Source organism: Mus pahari, chromosome 6 (assembly GCF_900095145.1).
Source record: "Mus pahari chromosome 6, PAHARI_EIJ_v1.1, whole genome shotgun sequence".
NCBI classification, from domain to species: Eukaryota; Metazoa; Chordata; class Mammalia; order Rodentia; family Muridae; genus Mus; species Mus pahari.
The window spans coordinates 7,427,796-7,434,735 of record NC_034595.1 but is presented as its reverse complement, the minus strand read 5'-3'; the positions used below and the strand labels follow the sequence as shown (position 1 = coordinate 7,434,735).

The 6,940-nt window shown below is 46.1% G+C and overlaps 1 long non-coding RNA gene across 1 annotated transcript in view; it reads left to right on the top strand.

The window, feature by feature from the left end:
* The window catches only part of LOC115064255, an 80,905-nt gene that overhangs the window by 5,775 nt on the left and 68,190 nt on the right, over nt 1–6,940 (top strand). The window contains exon 2 of the long non-coding RNA XR_003844103.1: nt 2,492–3,178. This is a non-coding gene — a long non-coding RNA (uncharacterized LOC115064255). The remainder of the gene's footprint in view (nt 1–2,491; nt 3,179–6,940) is intronic.

Genomic DNA, 6,940 nt, shown 5'->3' with positions numbered 1-6,940 from the left:
CCCCCCCACCCCCACCCTGCTGAAGTCAGCTTTTGTCTTGACTCTTTCTTCACAGCCTGGGCTCAGGCAGAGAGGCTTCTCATCCCGAATTCCCAGCATTCTCTGGAGCTGAATCTCTTCCTTCTTTGATTGCCCTTCCATCTGGTCTTCCCTGTCTGGCTTCCACAAAGCACTCAGTATGGCCGAGAAGAGAAACCTCTGCTTTTCTCCACTGATGTGACAAGTGTCGCTCGCTAACACAGGGGTATAACTGTCATTTTGTCGTTCACAGTGAGTGTAGACTAGTCCCCTACTTAATACAGTGACACAGAAGGTACCCTCCCTGATCAAGCAAGCCCAGGAGGTAGAAACTCCTCTTTACCAAGTCCTTGGATGGAAGCAGATGTTTTATGAAAGTCAGAGCCATCAAGATAGTTTCTAGCATTTATTTTGGACCTGGTGACGAGGGAGACAGCATGGCTGTGCAGAAAAGATAATGACCCTCATCAGCATCTCTGATTATTTCATGAGAATCAGCTCCTTCAAATGGCTTTCTTTTTCTAAAGGGTAAGAACACTTAAGGCTTTAGAGACACAGCACCATGTTGTTTTCCAAAAAGGGCTGTCCCACCCACGGCTGTCCCACCCACTGCTGTCCCACCCACTGCTGTCCCACCCACTGCTGTCCCACCCACTGCCTTTGACTGCACCCATTTTTTTTTTATGCCTGCATAGTTTACAAAGTTTATATATATACATACATATATGTGTATATACATATATATACATAAATATATACACACACACATACATGTGTGTGTGTATATATATATATATATATATATATATATATATAATTTGTCAGTTTTCAATTAATGGGTAGGTTGAGTATAAATATTCAACCTATCAGAATAATGCAATATCAGATTTGAAGGACTATTAACTAACTTTTTGTTGTTGACTTTTGCCATTTTTTAAAGTCTCTCTCTCTCTCTCTCTCGTGAGTGTGTGTGTGTGTGTGTGTGTGTGTTTCTCAGAAAGAGTCTCATGTAGCTACATTTGGCTTTTTATTTGCTGTGTAGTAAAATTTCAATACATGACATAACAGCATGAATGATTTTCAACGGCACTCATTGTAAATGAAAAAAGACAGACTAATTTGTATACTATATGACTATACTATAAAATATAAAAATGTATGTTTTTTGTGTGTAGATTTGTAATTTGGACACTAAATACAGTTGCTTACCTACAGATACAAGCGGAATATAAATGACTGTGTGATTTCCTTAAGCCCCCTATATACACCTCTGACGTAGTCAAACCCTCTGCCAGCCCATAGCACCTAGAAATGGTGGACTTCTCCTGTGCCACTACAGCTTTTCCTTCCAAGAACAGTATGTCTTTAACAGAGCAAACAAAATTTAAAACCCAACTTAAGGTTTGTTTTTCATGTGTTTTCGTTGTATTAAAAACGTTTCGCATAGTTCAGAGTCATAAATCTTTTCCCCTTTGTCTTTCTTATCTAGGAGCTTTGCAATTTCACTTTTTTCCTTAGAGTATAAAGGGCATTTTTAAAAATTTTGTATAAAGAGTAAAAGTCATAGGTCAAAGTTCACTTTTAAAAAATGTGCATTTTCATTTGTCAGAAGCTCTGTTTTCTTCCTGCCTTTGCACCCTTGTCAGAGTCATTTGCACATGAGTGGAGATCTGTTCTGTTCCTCTCTCTCCTCTATACCCAGTGTTACATGGTATTGATTTCATTTTTGCCTATGAAAGCATGGCAAATGGAGTCATATAGTATATAAATTAGTCTGTCTTTTTCATTTAGAATGAGTGCCATTGAGAATCACTCATGTCGTTATGCGTTTCAGACTCTGGCTCGTTTTTATTGTTCAGTATTGTCTCCATGGTATGGATTATCAGGGTTCATTTACGCAGCCATTTTAGCACCAACTCAAAGTTGGTTTGGCTATTTTTCTTACTTTTTCCTTTTTCAGAATAGGCTTGTAAATACCCATGAGACTTGCTCTCTTGATAATGTTGGGATGTCTATAAATCTACAGACCAGTCTGGGGAGAACTGTTATATTATTAATATTTTCTTCCAATATTTGAACATGGCATACTCATTTGCCTACTTCTTTCACCAACATCTTAGACCTTTCAGCTTCTTCTTTTTTTTTTAAGATTTATTTATTTATTTTATGTATGAGTAAACTGTAACTGTCTTCAGACACCAGAAGAGTGCATCAGATTCCATTACAGATGGTTGTGAGCCACCATGTGGTTGCTGGGAATTAAACTCAAGACCTCTGAATGAACAGTCGGTGCTCTTAACCACTGAACCATCTCTCCAGTCCTGACATTTTAGTTTCTACTTTAGCCTTTCATGGTTTAGAACTGTCAGTTGTCTTGTTTCGTTTTAAATTTTAGTTTCAAGCTGTTCATCAGTAGCACAAGGAAATGGTTGAATCTTTGGTTAGTGGCCTGATTCCCATGTTTCCCTCTTAGAAGCTGCCTTCCATGTCAGGATGTCCTGCTGTCCACACGGAGACTGGAGGCCATGTGGCAGAAAACTGATGTGTCCCAGCTGAGAGACAGGACCAACTGCCAGACGTTGGAATGAAGCCTCCTTCATATCGTAGCCCAAACTGAGCTCTCAACAAAATGCAGCCATGAGAGTGAGCCTAGGCACCATCATGTGGAGCTGAAGATATGACTATACAAGCCCAGAGAAGCCACACACTGTGAAATAATACACCTATGCTGTTTCAACCTATTGAGTTTTGGGGCAATTTGCTATAAACAGACAACTGGTATACAGCTAAACAACTGCTAAGTAGCCCCACTCTTGGCTCCATGTCAATGAGTGCTGTGCCTTGATATTGCTTCCAGAGTCCAATAAACACTAGCCAGACGTGGGCCTGTGTTCCCAGGGCTAACAGCCATTCTCCCCCACTTCCTCCATAGTGGTGTGATCCACATAGCTTGCCTCTCTGGGTGAATCTGTGCTTGGCAGTGTGTGCTGGCCCCTTGCCGTGGGCTCACTTGCCTGTCTGCCTGACTCTTGAGCCTCCAGCAAACCCCCTTTCTCGCCCTGATTGAAAGCCCCAGGAATGGCCATTTGGTGTCCCCTTCCTGACGCCCTGAAATGAGATTCTGTCTCCTGCAGGGGCCACTTTGCACTGCTGCACAATGGTAAGTATTCCTCAGGCCTGAAACCCCAATAGAGTTCCTGAACTGCGGCTGTTTAGAGCTCCACAGGCTTAGAACCTGGGAAAATAGGCTTAGATTTTACCTGTTTGATAAATAACCTGGAAGTCCTGGGGCTTCACATCAATTAGTTTTCAAAAAAATGTTTTTATTAGTTGTGCAATCTGGCATGCCTTTCTACATTTCTTTTTCTTCACTAGTAAAATAGGGTAATTCTGGGTCAGGTGACACCCGAGCATTGCTGAGCAACCTGGCCAGCCCATGCAAACTGCTTCAGAGTAGCTGCTCCGTGGATGCCGACACTCAGAGATGGACAGTGCCTTTAGGCAGGATTCAGTTCACCACTCCCATTTACTAGTGCTGGGAAACAAAGTCCAGAGACGCTGAGTGACTTGCCCCAAATCACACAGCACATTACTAGTTGGACCAGGTCTAAAAGGTTAATCTTCCAGCCTTTAATCTTATGCTTGTCTCTCAGCAATACAACTGCTGCGTTTAGAAGGTATTGGAGAAAAAAGAGGAAAAGAATATCATCTATGAAGTATGTTTTTCTCCCTGTCTCTCTGTCATTGTCGCTCTGTCTCTCTCCCTCTCCTTTCCCCCCCTCGCTTTAACATCTCCCCTTAATTGATGATGATGTTAGGTCTCAGTGACATTAAGCTCTTGTCACAATTTCCTGGGCTATAGAACATGAGCTTCAACTCAGGCCTGTCTAGATTGCAGACCAGCCTATCCCACAGCCCGTGCCCCTCCGCCACGTCACGCCTTTCCTGGGTCAGGCCTGGGAGCCTGAGAAGCAGAAGAAAGCAGTGTTTCTGTAGTGCCTGGCACCTCGAAGGCTGTTCCTCCATCGCCCTCCAAGGCATTGGCTATTGTGCAAGCAGGAACCTTTCATCCCTCCGTCTACACACACAATCCTTTTAGCTGAAAGCAAAAGGCCAGAGCTTAACTGGAATTCTGCAAAACTGGCATGGAGGGGCCTGGCGTGGGGTGTGGGCAGTCACCCTAAACGTGATATGCACAGAGAGTGGGGCCCACGGTGGTTAGCTCCCTGTTCAGCAGTGCCCAGCCAGGCCTCTCCATCTAAACCGAGCCCCTAATCATTTTCCTGGCATTTGCTCAGTAGGATTTAATTTTCTAGTAATAAAAACTCATTCATTATGGGAGCAAACCCCCAGTCCCTGCCACCCCAGCTTTGTGAGCACTTCACCACCTGTCCTTCCCTCTTGTGTTTGTGCTTGGGGCACAGCCAGGTTGTTTTGTGCCCACTGTCAAATTTTGGAGGCTCCGAGTGGCCAGAGAACTGCGCTCACATTGACTGCAGTGGCTCTTGGCTCGTTCCTGGCAGCTTCCCATCTCATGCCCCGAGAGTGCTGTTCCCACAGGCTTGACCCACACCTGGAGGTGGTGGCGTGGGAAACCTGAAGCACGAGAGTCGCCTAGAGTCTCCTACCTAAACACATGATGGCTAGCATCTGGTTCCCTCACACCTCTGCAGAGTGGGTCACAATGCTTGCACGGGATCACATGCGTACACATGTGTGCGTGCATGCGTGCCTGTGTGTGGTGTGTACATGTGTGTATGCAGATGTGCCTGCCCCTGGGTGCACATGTCAAGGTCAAGGTTGTGTCTTCCTCCTTTGAGTCTCTTTCCCCATTGCTGAGCACCTCATCCATTCGTTCGTTCTTTTGTTCGTTCGTTCGTTCGTTCGTTCGTTTCTTTATTTTTAAGACAGGGTCTCTCAGTGAACTCACTGACTGGTTACCCTGGCTGGCCTGAAACCCCTCAGTATTGAATAGTCTCCTGCCCCCACCATGCTCTGAGTGCATAGATGTGCGCTGCTCTGCCTCACTCCTTATCTGGCTGCAGTTGCAGGGAATCCATATTCATGCTTGTGTGGCGAGCACCTTTCCCAGGGAGCCTCCTCCCCAGGTCCTCAGGGGTGCTCTTCCTAAGCTGTGTTTAGATCCTCCCACGGCCCTCTTTCCTTTCTGTTTTGGGGGGTGGGTGGGGAGAAAATATAACATGAAAAGAATAAAACTGAAACTCCGCAGGCTCTTCACCACCACAGCCAATAATAACAAACCGACTCTGCATAAACATATATATTTAACATTTTTTTGAGGCCCTTTCAGTTCTTATTTCCCTTCCAGGACTCGCTGTTTGACAACTCCCACCGTGCACAGCACATTATTTATACAGAGCTCGCCTTTGAAACACATCACACACTTCCACACTTCGGAGACTTTGGGCTTTCTGTTGTTCTCCCTCCGTGAAGTGCCCTCTAAACCCTGCTGTGGATACTCCGAGCTCTGACGAAGGTCAGGTGTTCCTCTCTGCTTTCTTTCCCACTCGGGGAGCTACTTACTACTTGAAGCTGTGCAAGGACAACTCCCATTTTAAAAAAGCTAGTCCCCATGCACTCATGCCTCTCCCCCACCAGCAGCCCACTCACTACCCGTTTTGGGATCCATGAGTCCACTGCCCTCCTATCCAACCTATCAGGGGCCACTTCTCTTTTCCTGGAAACGAGTGGGCCGAGTGGGCCTCAAAAGGATTTGCTGCACAGGCGGGGCTGGGGTATCCCCCCCCCCCGGACTCAGGGCACTGCAGGATGATTCAGAATAGCCTGTGAGTTAGCTTGTGTGCAGACGTTCCAGATTGCTAAGGAGACCCCTGTTGTTTACCGGGCTCCACCTTGCCTGGCAAGAGCCAGCCTTCGGCCTCAAGAAGAACTAGAGCGCCAGAGCGCTGAGCAGGCAGGCCTCCACCAACTGTATACTTTTGTTCCTTGCGTGAATGCAGGAGCCTGGTGGTGGATCTCATGTGGTGCATGTCTGAGGCTCTTCTGAAGATACATGGGCCAGACAGAAGTCCAGGCTTAACGGGAGTGGGCTGCAGGAAAAGAGAAAGAGTCCTAAGTCCCCAGCCTCTCCTTCATGCCAGGCTTTCTGTCATAGCTCCACAGGAGGGGAGTGGGGTTCTTTGCTCTTTGGCACACGCTCACCCACATTTTTAATTAATGGGGCTATTTACTCATTCCTGTTGTATAGTCATCGCTCACCCCTACTTTCTCGCTGTTCAGTATAACTTGTATGTCACAATTTTCTACACCCTTCCTCTTGACCTTCCCTTTACTCCCAGGCTAGGAAAACCCCGAGATGAGATCCAAGGGAGGAGGTGTTCCCTGGCCACTGCAGCTAATCGGAGCTGACCTGACTGGCAGCAGATGCCAATGCCAGGTGCTTTCCAGAGCCTTGGTTCACTTTTGAATGATCTTGGTAACAAGCGGGGGCTTCTAGCCTTGCTGATAACACATCTGTTTCCTCAAGCTCCTAACACACAGAACAGTTGATGTGATTGGAAGAGAGCAGCTAACGGTGTTCCAATCACATGGGGTCTACACTCATCTACAGTAACAGTAATGTGCAGCCAATAGTGCCTGAACTCACACGGCATCTACCCCTGTTCCACTGTAACATTAATGTGACTTGAGCTTCTCCAGGGTTCACCCACTTCAGGGTGTTGCTGTTTGGGTCACATTCAAGGAGATGACCAATCATGAATCCATCCCTAGGAGAGTGTTCCACAATCACGCACAGAGATTGCCCTGATCATCTCTCCCTTCCTCCACATCGGTGATGTCACCCCCATAGCTGGAGGGTGAAAGGCAGAATGTATCTTACATGATATCTGAACATTGCAGACCAAATGTTATCCCCTTTCCTGGTCTCCCCTCTGAAAAG